The following is a 12,747-nucleotide window of genomic DNA, read 5'->3' as shown; positions in this document are numbered from 1 at the left end:
ACTGGGAGATCCACTGGAGTCACTTGGGGTGAGGGGGCAGGAAGCCCCGGGGATGGGCACAAGAAGGGCTGACGTGTCTTGGGTGATTCCCAGGCAGGTTCTGAGGGGCTCCAGGGTCATTCCCAGGGCAGGGCCCGAGGGGACACGCTCTGCCCCACACTCACCTCTGCGCTCCACGAGGAACGGGCTGGACAACTCGTAGTTGTGCCGGCAGTGCCTGTCCACCGCAGCCCGTCTGTACTCCATCCATTGCGGGTCGCTGTTCCAGTGCCTGGCAGCCTTGTCCCCAAAGGAGGTGTCCCCACGTGCAGCCCCACATCGCTGCCCAAGTGCAGGAACTGCTCCCGCTTGGAGATGTTCCTCTCCACGAACCTCAGCCGGTCGGTGCCGTGAATGCAGTGACACTCGGACTAAACCATCTCCTGGAACAGCGCTGTGTGTGCAGGACACAGGTCCGGGGGTGTCCCCCCAGCAGCCCACAGTAGCCAAGAGCTCCGGGGCAACCCCGACTAGGCACCCCCAGTGCATGCGACCCTTCTTCCCACAGTCACATTTCCTCTTTTCCAGGCTTCTCTGTATTTTCCTCCCCCTTTCCCAACATTCCCCAGTCAGCAGCCCTCCCCAACATCTGTTTCGGGGTCCCATCTCCCCATTTCCCTTTGTCTCCCCACTGTTCCCACCACTTCCCTTCCCGCCTCTCCCGCTCACCCGAGAGCTCCGCGCCCCCAGCCCGGGGGGCTCCCAGTGGCACCAGTAGGGCCCCAGCTGCCCCACACGCCCCATGGCCAGCGCCGGGCAGGGTCTGACACCTCCCCCCTGCTGGAACCCTGGAAACTGAGGGGTTTGGGCTTTCTGTGCTGACAGGCACTGACCCCCAGGAAAACACTGCTTTTGACCTGAGGCCGTGAAGAAGCTTTCCAGAATTGACTGATAGAACTGGGATCACTGGTGTGTTGTTGGAATAGAAATGTGCAGTGTCACATAGTGGAAAAATAAAATTTGTGATTTTAGAATGCAGTAATATATATTAAATAAGATGGAGATTTTAGGGCGGAGGTTTCTTTCTTCTTCACTCTCTTCATGGCTCTAGGTGGTACTTCTGTAATTAGATAGAAAATTCCCCATTGCAGGTCATGGCTGATTGGTTCTTGGGCTATTATGGTGTCTTTTTTAAATTGGACAGATTGGCCCTTAAAAGGCCTTGTAGAGAGAGGTACGTCGCCATTTTTAGCCTGTTAGCTGTAAGTGCTGTAGAACTCACTGTAATATTGATAAGAATTAATAAACATCTGAGTCCAAACACGAAATTCCGTCTCTCAAGCATTTAATCCTGACTCTAGAAAAACAAAAAAGAAGATAAAACGCGATACCCCCCTCCCCAAATTCTCCTGTCGGGGGGCGCTGGGGGCGGGGCGCGGGTGGAGTCCAGGTGAGGAGCTCTGGGCGCTCTGGGACTGCCTGAGGAGTCATCAGCGCCGCGCGCTCTGATTGGCTCAATTATTTTGGTGCCTTCTCTGATTGGCTGAGGAGAGGCCCGGGAGTTGAGAGGAGGACCGGGAGAGATCCTGCCCCAGGCTAGCGGTGGAAGAACATCCAATTAACAAGGCATGCAGATCATTTCCCAGCGGTGCCCACACTCCTGTAGGAACTAAATGCACCGAGGATCTCACGAGGGTCACCAACTCTCTGGCGGCCAAATCCAGCCCTGCACTCCCTGCGGGTGCGGGCACTCTGGGAAGGGCTCAGCTGCGGGTCAGATGGCCGGAGAGTGGCTTGGTGGTCACCTCGTGTGTGAGGCACTGATGGGCTGGGGAGATGCGTGGACACTGCACATAATCACTTCCAAGCAAAAATCATTCCAGGAAGGAGTAACAGCTTCTGACAGAGACCAAGTGTTGCCACCAGGTGCTCCTGCCAACAGCCGCCTGCAGAAAGAGCACACACACCAATGCACGTGGGCTTTGGCTGTCCTCTGGCAGAGAAGTCCCCAGGGGACACAGGTCTCTGTGGCAGGAGCAGGCACCAGCATTGGCAGGCCTTGGGGGCGGCAGGTCTCCTTTGGCAGGGACTCTGCCACACCTGCTGATTTCACTGCTCCCAGGACTCAGAGCAGCATTCGTGCCCTGGGCCATACGTCCCGTGTCTGTGTCACGCTCCTGTGTGTGTGACGGCCACCCAGCACCGGGTCTTGTCCCAGAGAGGCCCTGGCAGCTGCTGTGGAAGGCCCCGATGCCCTTCCTGCTGCAGCTGTATCGGCAACCGTGGGGGCTCCTTCTGCTGCCCTGAGCAGGCAGAGCAGAGGAGCATCTGCTTGTTGTTTGAGCCATTCCTAAAATTCCTGTTGGGCTGTCCTCGAACCTTGGGGGAACGTCTTCCTTGCAAGCTGGGCCACTTTGGTGGGGGGGGGGTGGGGATGTCCCCAGGGCACGTGGAGGTGTGTCCTAGGGCTCTTTGTGACACAGTGCACCGTGGTCACCGTGCAATAGGAAAGGGACAGAGCGTACAAGGGTGACCCTTTGTGACACGTCGTGACATAGGTGCTGGTGGTGACACGGCCACACCACAGTGCTCGGTGCACTCGTCGGGACAGGACGGAGAGAGCGGTGCTGTGAGGAGCCCCCACACAGCCAGCTTGTTCCTTACTGACCCGGAGATTTTCCAAAGCGTTTCCTCTGCAGGTGGCCTCGAGGACAGACTGCAGGACACGGTGTCCTGTAGCCTTCCCAAGGCTTCTCTGTTACAGGTGCCTACAAGGCACAACTGCAGCACTTGCTCATCTGGAGCTTTTCCGAGACATCTCTCCTGCAAGCAGTCCCAACTCCAAACAGTGACATGGAGCAGACACCACCCAGAGTGCCCAAGCTGGCCTGGGTGAAGGAGGAGGAGGAGGCTGCAGCTCCCTCAGCACAGCAGACTGAAGAGCTGGAGCAGATCCAGCTGCTGGAGGAGGGTGAGTAGCAGAGCTGGGCCACAGGGCTGGTGCCTGCAGCCAGCTTAGCCCCATCCCATCCCATCCCATCCCATCCCATCCCATCCCATCCCATCCCATCCCATCCCATCCCATCCCATCCCATCCCATCCCAACATGCCCATGGATAGGACAGAAGAGGGGCTGGGGCTGAACCCCCTGGCAGCCACACCCCATCCCTGGAGCATCCCAGGGCTGTCCCTGCCTGGGAATGCAGGGCTGGCCTGTGTTCTCCGGCCTCTCCCACAGCCCCTCAGCCCTGGCTGCGCTCGCTCTTTGCCAGGGGCCGCCATGGACCCGACACAAGAGCAGGACCCTGCCCGTGGCCGCTTCCGCAGAACAGCGCAGGTACTGCAGCCATCCCCACCTGGGCTGGGCCTGCTGTCACTGCTCAGCCCAGCACCGTGCTTGGAACACTCCATGGATTCTCCCTTTCTTCCTGCCCTTCTCCTGCAGATGATCTATGAATTCATCATGTGCATTTGGTGGGAAGAGACCACCGGTGTGGGCACTGGGCTCTTGGCAAACTTTCACCTCTTCACTGCTGAGACCGGGGCTGCCATGCTGGATTTGCTTGTGGAGAAGGGTGTCTCCAATCCAAAGCAAGTAAGCAGCCTGTGGCCAGGGCTTGATCACCCCAGGAATTGTGTGGCACCTCAAGCCAGCTCTGCTGGGTTCCTTCAGTCTTTGAGGCCCAGACCAATAGGGTGGGAAGGGCAGCACTTCTCAGGGGAAGCTGGGGAACCTGCTGCTCGGGCAGGTGTCCAAGTCTCCCCGGGCCTTCTGCAGGTGCCAGCCATGGTGAGGTACATCCACAAGTGGCTCACGGCCAACGAGTCTGCTGGGCACAGGCTGGACAAGGCCCTTCTGGAGCTGACCAGGGAATACCCCTGCGATGTGCTGATGACTCTCTTGCGCTGGGCCCCATCGGGTGACAGGTACGGCAGCCCCACCTGCCTTGAGGGTTTAGGGTTTCCCGGCCCCTTACCCTGTAGAGCCTGTCCCTGGTGACTGCCAGACAGGGGGACAGTTCCAGGAGCCTCTGGCTCCTCCGTTTGCCAGTGCTGCCATGTCAGCCCCTGAGCGTGCTGCCACGCTCCCTCCCTGCCCCTCAAGATGCCTGCACCCCCGTGGGCTGGCTGGGTGCTGCCAGCGAGGGCCGGTGGGCAGAGGCAGGGCTGACGGCCAGCGCGGGCCCCTGCAGCAGCCCAGGCCACAGTGCTGTGGCCCAGACCCCCCTGACACAGAGCTCTGACCCCACAGAGCTGCTACGGCCATGTGGGGAGTGATCATGTCCTCCACTGGGACTGCGGAGCCGGCGCTGCAGATACTCCTCAATGTGCTGAACGCCTGGCCAGTGGACAGTGTGTACACCTCCGATGGGGACAGCACAGGAGTCTTTGCCCTGGCTGTGAGTTCCTGCAACTGACCTTGGCTTGCCCCTAGGCCACCTCTCCAGCAGCTAGCTCTCTGTCCTCCCCCCAGCTGCATCTCTCTGCCTCAGGCACTGCAATGAAACCTGCCTTAGGGCAAAGGTTCAGGGGCACCAGGCTGGGTGCCCCCGAGGTGTCTCCCCCGGCCTCTCCCTGGCATGCTCGGGCCCTGCCACACGGATGTCTTGGCACTGAGTGTTGTCTCTGGGTGGTTCATTTTTTGCAGGCAACCGTGACACTGTGGAGGGTCTTCAACCTGACCTGGTGCCCACCTATAGTGTTGGAGTATTTTCCCCGTCTCTTTCTGTGTCTGCTCTTCCAAGTTTACATCAGCGCACTGGATACGCCAGAGGAGGTTGATACCTTCTGGAAGGGGTGCCAGGAGCAACTGGGCCTTGCCACCAACCCCCAAAGGTGCTCCATCCCAGTCCTCCCAGTCTCCCCATCCCTTCCAAGGCAGGAGCCAGGGCTGACAGCATGACCCGGGCTTTGCTCTGCACACAGGTTTGCAGTGCAGACCCTGAAGGTCCTGCTCTGCCGAGTGCAGTGTGAGCGTGTTGTGGTAGCCATGGAAGGCAAGGCTGGCTGGGACACGCTGCTCTGTACTGACACCCACCACTATGCAGTGGGACTCCTGGCCAGGTGAGACCCCCTTCTCCCTGCTGCCCCCGGCACTTGTGCCCAGGGTGCCCCACACAGTTCCCATGGGCAGGGGTGAGAGGGCTTTGTCACAAAGAGATGGACAAGCAGACTGGAAAAGGCTGGCACAGGAGGGTGCCCGGGAACAGCCGCCTCCCAAAGCGCCCACGGGGTGCTTGGGAAAAGACCAGAGCTCCGTGGGTCACTCCTGGGAGAGCTTTGCCCTCCCGGCTCAGGGACAATGATGCCTTTTCCCCGCACCAGGGAGATGCGCTGTGTCCCCATGATCTGGTGTTGTAGCTTCATCTCCTGCCTCTTGGAGCTCCTCAGCCAAGACATTTCAGACTGGCAGCTGCCTGCCATGGCGTTCCTTGTGGAGGTGAGCCCCATGGGCAGCACAGCTGAGCTGCCTCCCACCTCTCTGCCCTCTCACAGCTGCAGCTGCCTGGGACGGTGCCCGTGCCCTGTGCTGCTGCCTTGGCTCAGCCCTGTGCAGTTCTGAGCTCCTGCCAGCTGGGCACCACGGTCACTGCTTTGTGCCTTTCAGGTCCTGGACTTCCTGGACATCAAAGAATGGGGTGACAGCGTCCTGGAGATCATGGCAAGGCGCCTGCAGAGCACGTCCAGGGAGATGCGTCGCCTGGTGCTCAGAGGCCTCGTGCAGCTCAGCAAGGACCCCTCGATGGTGAGAAGACAGCAGCAGCTGAAGCTGTGCTGGCAGCGTGGGGCTGGGGAAAGCAGTCCCTTGGGCTTGGCTGGGCTTTGGGAGCTGTGGCAGCTGCTCCCAGCTCTCCTGCGTTGCTGTTCAGCTGCCTGAGTGCTTCAGGACAGGCCTTCGGCCCCTGGGCTCCACGGCAACAGCAGCAGCAGCGTGGGCTTGCCCTGCCTTGTCTTCCATGCAGAATATTAGAATGTACAGCCTGACAGAAAGCCTTGTGGACCTGTTGCGGGATGCAGATGAAGACATCGTTGAGATGACCGTCGCGGTGCTCAGCTTTCTGCTCTCGCACAGACACCTCGCAATACCCAGCCCCATCGCCCTGCGGCTGGCTGGCGCGCTCTGGCCACTGCTGGACAACGTAAGGCTCTGTGCCCCCAGCCACGGCCACTGGGTGCTGCCCCCAAGTGTGGGGCCCCATGGATTTTTGGGCCTGTGCACAGAGGGGCCTGGAGCAGCTGATGAGGAGGGCTTTTGCTTCCTTTCCAACAGGACAACCGCCATGTGCAGCTGCTCTCCATTCGCCTCTTCCAAGAGGTGATGAGGTTGGGAGCGGCCAAGGGTAAAAAGCCCCTCAAGATGCTTGTGAGCAAGAGCCTGCTGCCACTCTTCTTCAACTGCCACGATGAGAACATGCGCGTGGCAGAGGTGAGGACTCCTGGGCGCTGCTGTCCTCCTGGCAGGGGGCTCAGCTGTCTCCCTGCACCCGGGCACCTCATGGGCTCCAGCCTCCTCCTGGCCTTGGCACAGGGAGGCAGCTCCTGTGCCCTGGGCTGCGGTGCCATCTCTGGGTCTCTGCTGCTCTGCAGGCCTCTTGTGAAACGCTGCTTTCAGCGCTAAGCTTCCTGAAGAGGAGAGATCTTGAGCACCTGCTGATGGCGGATCAGATGTGGAGGTTTGGCGAGTGCTTGGTAAGAACGCTGCTCCCTTCCCTGGGCTGCCCACGCGGGCTCTTCTCCAGGCTCCTCTGGCCCCAGGGCCGGAGCTGATGGAGCCCCGAGCTCCATCAAGCCCGCGCCTTGCCGGGCCCTCTGCCCCGCTCAGGGCTGTGCGGGCAGGGCAGGCCGGGGCCAAGGGACAGAGCCCGCGCCAACCCTTCCCTCCGTGCCCTGCCGCTCTCTCCAGCTGGCACAGGACAGGAGCCGAGCGGCCGAGCTGCTGCGCCAGGCGCTGCCGTACCTGCGGAGCCCACAGGAGCCCCTGCGAGAGGCGGCCCTCAGGTTTCTTGGTGAGCCACAAGCCCGGCTCCCTCCCCGCCCCGCCGCAGCTCGGCCCCAGCCCCGCCTGCTGCCCCGGCAGCGCCATCCGGGCCGGGGCTCTGGAGCCCCGCCTGCCCTCGGCGCCGCTGCCGCCCTCTCGCAGCCGTGTCCTTGGGCGTCAGGATGCGGCGAGGGCCCGGCCTGAGCCCTGTAGGGGAAGGCGCTGCTGTGGCCGCAGGGCTGGCAGCGCCGCTGCGGGGCAGCTGTGCGGCTGGGGCCGTGACAGGCTCTGTGTTGGCAGGGATGGCCGGGCGGTTCCTGAGAGAGCAGCAGCGAGAGTTGCAGCTCATGTGCAGGGGTGAGTGAGGCCAGCGGGCTGTCAGCGGGGGCTGGCGCTGGCAGCTGCGTTCCCTGGCCCGGCTGGGAGGGCTCTGCTCCCTGCGCGCACGAGGGGCGGCGTGGGCAGAGTACAGAGACCTTCCAGGGGCCTGCGGGAGGGACATTCGTGGCCAGCGCCTTCCAGCTGATCCTTGCTGTCTCCTGCTTCCTCCAGGCTATGGCAAGAGCTGCCGTGTGGGAGGGATGGGGCAGGAGGGTCTCCCCAGGTCCCTGCAGATGCAGGCTCTGACTGTGGCTCTGTTCCTCTCTCTTCCAGCCCTTCAGGACATGACAGATGACACCAGCCCTGCCATCTCATGCCTGGCTCTTCAGACTCTGTACATCAACAGAGTTGTACAGAGCATTCCCTCCTCCCGACTCCAGCAGATGCGAGATGGATTCCGCCGCCTCTGGAAGTCACGGCCTTCCCTGTGTCGCAGGGGCTGGTTGTCCTGCATGAGCACTGTGGAGAACTGATCTGGGAGGCTGCGTCTGCTGGGGCCACCTGAGCCTGCAGGGAACACCTCTGCTCTGCAAGCACTTTGTTTCACCCCACTGTAGGATTAGTAAATTGCTGTTGTCATACACAGAGGTCCAGGAGCTTTCTTTTGGTGCCCAGAGTCTTCATGCCAATGGGGAAGAGAGCAAAAAGGGTGCTTGTGCTTGCCAAGTTGGCCAAGTGTGCGGAGTGGAAGGGAAAGTGGCCAAAAGGCCCTTGGCCTTTGGTGGTTCTGTGGAAGCCTTAAGGCTTCCGACAGAGCGGGCGGGCAGAGGCCGGAGCTGCGGCGGGGATCCCTGAGAGACCGGTCCCTGGAGATGGCCAGCACCCCTCTGCCAGCCTGGAAGCGCCATCTGTGTCCTGCCCGTGTGTTGCTGGCTGGATTGCTGAGGGCTCTGAGGTGCCTCTTGATGCGGCTCCTCTGGAGCTCCTTCAGCAGCCAGGCAGGCCTGGGGGAGGCGTGGAGGGCACGGGACAGTGGGAGGCCATGAAGGGCTGCGGTGCTGCCAAGGCCTGCCCGGAGAAGGCAGTGGGAAGGCGTGAGGGGGATGCGTGTGGCGCTGGGTGGCGGGAGGCTGTGATGGGCTAGGAGGACTTGTGTGGATGGGTTGGTAGGAAGCCCTGAGGAACTGGGTGGCAGAGGCCATAAGCAGCCCCCAGACAGCCACCTTCTTCCTGCCAGCCGGCTGCTCTGGGGCTTCCCCGACGCGTCTCTGGTGCCTGTGGCAGAAGCCCTCGAGGCCTGGCCTCAGCAGGACGGTGGGGACAGCCCCGAGGTGCCCAGGCTGCTTTGGCCAGGGACAAGGAGGGACAAGGAGGGACAAGGAGGGACAAGGAGGCCCTGCTGTTGCACGGCCACTGGCTGCTGCAGGCGAGGAGCAGTGGGAAGTGGCAGCGCTGGCGATCAGCCCAGGTCCCCAGAGCTGTCCAGGCCACTGTGCTGCGTGGCCAAGACTCCCCTGACACTGAGCTCGGGACCCACAGAGCTGCTGCCACCATGGCAAGAACGATGTCTCCTGGAGCTGGCCTGTGGAGCTGCTGCTGTCAACGTGGCTGTGGACACCAGAGAAAAATGACCAGAGTGTGCACAGGAACAGCAGCACCCAGAAGGCTTGTACCTCCTCAGGAAGACATGCACACCAGACAGGATGCCAAAAGAGAGAGAGGCTGGAGAGCACAGCCCAGCCCTGCATTCCCAGGCAGGGACTGCCCTGGGATGCTCCAGGGATGGGGTGTGGCTGCCTGGGGGTTCAGGCCCAGCCCCTCTTCTGTCCTATCCATGGGCATGTTGGATGGGATGGGATGGGATGGGATGGGATGGGATGGGATGGGATGGGATGGGATGGGATGGGATGGGATGGGGCTAAGCTGGCTGCAGGCACCAGCCCTGTGGCCCAGCTCTGCTACTCACCCTCCTGCAGCAGCTGGATCTGCTCCAGCTCTTCAGGCTGCTGTGCTGAGGGAGCTGCAGCCTCCTCCTCCTCCTTCACCCAGGCCAGCCTGGGCACTCTGGGTGGTGTCTGCTCCATGTCACTGTTTGGAGTTGGGACTGCTTGCAGGAGAGATGTCTCGGAAAAGCTCCAGATGAGCAAGTGCTGCAGTTGTGCCTTGTAGGCAACAGAGAAGCCTTGGGAAGGCTACAGGACACCGTGTCCTGCAGTCTGTCCTCGAGGCCACCTGCAGAGGAAACGCTTTGGAAAAGCTCCGGGTCAGTAGGGAAAAAGCTGGACTGATGTGGGAGGACCTATGAATTGGGGGGGATGGGTGCAGGGTTCCCAACTTTGGAAGGAAACTGGGGGGGTCACTGCTGAACTGGCGGGACATCATGTGTTGGATAACTCTAAATTTTGGTGTTTGTAGTTGAGAGAACCCCACCTTTTGGGGAGTAGACACTCCTGAATTGGGAGACTGTGGGAGATAAGACCGCAATTTTTGGGGATCAATGTGGGGAAGGCAGTGGGGGGACCCCAATTTTAAGTGAATGACTGTGGGGGAGCCCCCATTTTACCCTGCCCCATACTGGGGCGTCCCTCTGGGGTTCTCCCTGACCCCCCTCTTCCCCAGATGATTTTGGGGGTGCGCCGGGCCGTGGGCTTCACCCGCCGGTTGGGGGTCGAGTGCTCGAGTGCGGACGAGGCGCTGGTGGCTGCTGGGGCTGGGGCTGACATCGTCCTGCTGGACAACCTGAGACCCCAGGTGAGCCCCAAAACCGGAGGGGGGCCAATAGTGGTGGGACCCCAAGTGTGGGCTGGACCCCAAAAATGGGGGGTTAGATTCTAAAAATGGGGATAAACCCCAAAAATGGGACACAGGGGACATCCCGGGGTGAGGCTACACCAGTAAAATGGGAATCTGCTGTAAATGTGGGCCACCCCAAAGATACGAGGGATAATCCCAATTTCGGGGGAGTCAGAGGATTGGATAATCCCAGTTTGTGAGGTTTTGGGTGAAGGGACCCTTAACTTGGGGAGTTTAGGTGGGGGGACTGTAATTTGGGGGTCAGGGGTGGGCAAATGCCTGGATTGGAGGTGTTGAATAGGAGGCCACAATTTTGGGTGGTTCTGGGTGGGGGGACAGCCATTTGGATTGGAGAGCCCAAATTTGGGGTTGTTCTGGAGGTCAGTGGTGGGTGGTACCCCCAGTTGGGCAGATGTTGGGTGGGAATCTATTTATATTGAGTTTTTATTGGGTTTAATCAGGATAACCCTTGATTTGGAGGGGTTGGGGGTGGACACCCCAATTTTGGAGCTCAGTGGGTAGAACAATCCCTGAATTGGGGGTTTCCTGTGGGGGAGGTCCCACATTGGGCAGATTTGGGCCAATTTGGGGGGGGATTCTGCACTATGTAGCATCCAGTATACATCCATATGTGCAGTGTACCCCCAAATTTTGGGGAGGGGGTGCTCCCTGCTAACAGGGTGTCCCCCCAGGAGCTGCACTCGGCTGCGGCGCAGGTCAAGGCTGCACATCCCGGAGTGACGGTGGAGGCCAGCGGGGGCATCGTTTTGGAGACCCTCCCCCAGTTTTTGGGGCCCCACATCGACGTGGTGTCCATGGGGTGTCTGACCCACAGTGCCCCCGCCCTGGACTTTGCGCTGTGGGTGCTTGAACCCTAAAATCCATCCCCCTGACCCTGAAATCCCAGCCTAGGACCCCAAAAATCCATCCTAGGACCCTAAAAACCTACTCTGGATCCCCAAAACCCAACCTGAGATGCCCAAATCCATCCTGAGACCCCACAAAGCCCACCCTGAGGATCCCAAATCTCCATCCTGGGCTACTCCCACTCACCTTCCCCCTCTAAGGTGGACCCAAAATTCTACCATGAGGTCTCCCCATCCCCCTTTTATCTTTGTACCCCCAAATAAACCCCTACCTCACCTCCCCCACTTGTCCCCCCAGTTTTTTCAGGGGTCCAAACTCCAGCTGTGGGGAGGGTCCAGACCCAGTTTGAGGATTCCAGACCCCAGTTTGAGAGGCCCAGGTCCCAGGGTGGAGAGCTGAGACCTCAGTGTGAGGATCCCAGATCACGCTGGAGGGCTGCAGATCGCAGTTTGGGGGTACCAGATCTCAGTTTAGGAATCCCAGACCCAGTTTAAAGAACCCAGATTACAGTTTGAGGGCCCCTGACCCCAGCTTAGGAGTCCAGGACCTGAACCCCCCATCTGAGGGACCCAAACCCCAGTTTAGGGGTATCAGATCTCAGTGTGAGGGTCCCAGACCCACCAGCAGCACACCTGGCAGCACCATAACACTGGGAATTAGGATCAGAGGAGAAGTCCTGCTGTAAATCACAAAATCAGGGTCTAATTCCTGGCCTGATCCCAACCCACCCCATCACACCTGTGTGCCCACCTGCCCGCAGGTACCTTTGGGATGTCTTAAAAGACATTTGAAAAGCAATTATTTAAAACTTAAAAACCCTAACTTTATTTACAAAACTACAGTTGGCTTGGCAGCCATAATCCTTAGGACAAAGTGATCTCCAGGCTCAAGGACGCCTGTGTGACCCTTCAGACTTAAAGTGCTGCCCCAGTCTGGGGCTGGGGTTGGATCCAGCCACACCCAGAGCCTTCTCTGAGAAGGACCCTAGGAAGTCAAGGAGTCCTTTCTGCACCTTGTGAATCAGCAGGAGGGTGTCCCTGATCAGTCGAGCCTGAATGTCCCACTCTGGGCACAACAGGCCCCCAGCTCAGCAGTGCCAGCACCACAGAGCTCGCAGGGACTGTCCCGGTGTCCGCTGCTCCTTCGGCTCCTCAGGATCGAGCTGCTCTGAGCTGCCAGACAAGGCGTGAGTTCACACCCATCTTTCTGCAAGGCCTGAAGTTCTGTGACCAAAACAGAGCCGAGATGAGTTCCCGTGTTTGTAGAGACCCCCCACTCTCCCAGCCCTCACTCCCCACTCCCCACTGAAACCCAGAGCAGGCAGCTCCTCGCTCTGGTCCTGGGGATGTCACACGATGGTCCCTGGGCACAGAGCTCTGTCAGCCCCTGCTGTTCCCCAGCACGATCCCAAACAACCAGGGACCACCAGCAGCCTGGATGTGGCACTGGGCAGGGGCTGGGGGGGACAGGGGCTGCCCAAAGAGGGACCCCGGGCGGGGGCTCATGACCCTGATGGTCCAGTCTTGCACACATTGCTGAGGGTCCCTCAGGTACTGCAGGCTCTGATGAAGGTGCTGCTCAGCCCTGCTGCTGTCCTTTTCCATCTGGAGGGACCATAAAGAGGTGGCATTGTCACACATCTTCCAGGTGGCTGGAGCAGCCCCTCCTGGCAGCAGCCCCATTACCAAGAGCCCTCCTCCCTCCCACTGGGTGCAGGAAGGGGAGATGGGACTGGAGGAGAGCCCCTGGGGCTCTGTTCTTGAGCCAGGAACAAGGATGCAGCTCCAGGCTGTGGGGTCTCTTCCCCA

The 12,747-nt window shown here is 60.2% G+C and overlaps 1 protein-coding gene across 1 annotated transcript in view; it reads left to right on the top strand.

Moving 5' to 3' along the window:
- LOC148218015 (uncharacterized) overlaps positions 1-12,747 on the top strand; it is a 113,578-nt gene that overhangs the window by 92,268 nt on the left and 8,563 nt on the right. The gene's annotated exons all lie outside the window — the stretch shown is intronic.

The sequence above is a fragment of the Sturnus vulgaris genome, unplaced genomic scaffold, assembly GCF_052056855.1.
Source record: "Sturnus vulgaris isolate bStuVul1 unplaced genomic scaffold, bStuVul1.hap1 Scaffold_195, whole genome shotgun sequence".
Lineage (NCBI taxonomy): Eukaryota > Metazoa > Chordata > Aves > Passeriformes > Sturnidae > Sturnus > Sturnus vulgaris.
This window is presented reverse-complemented; position numbering and strand designations above follow the sequence as displayed.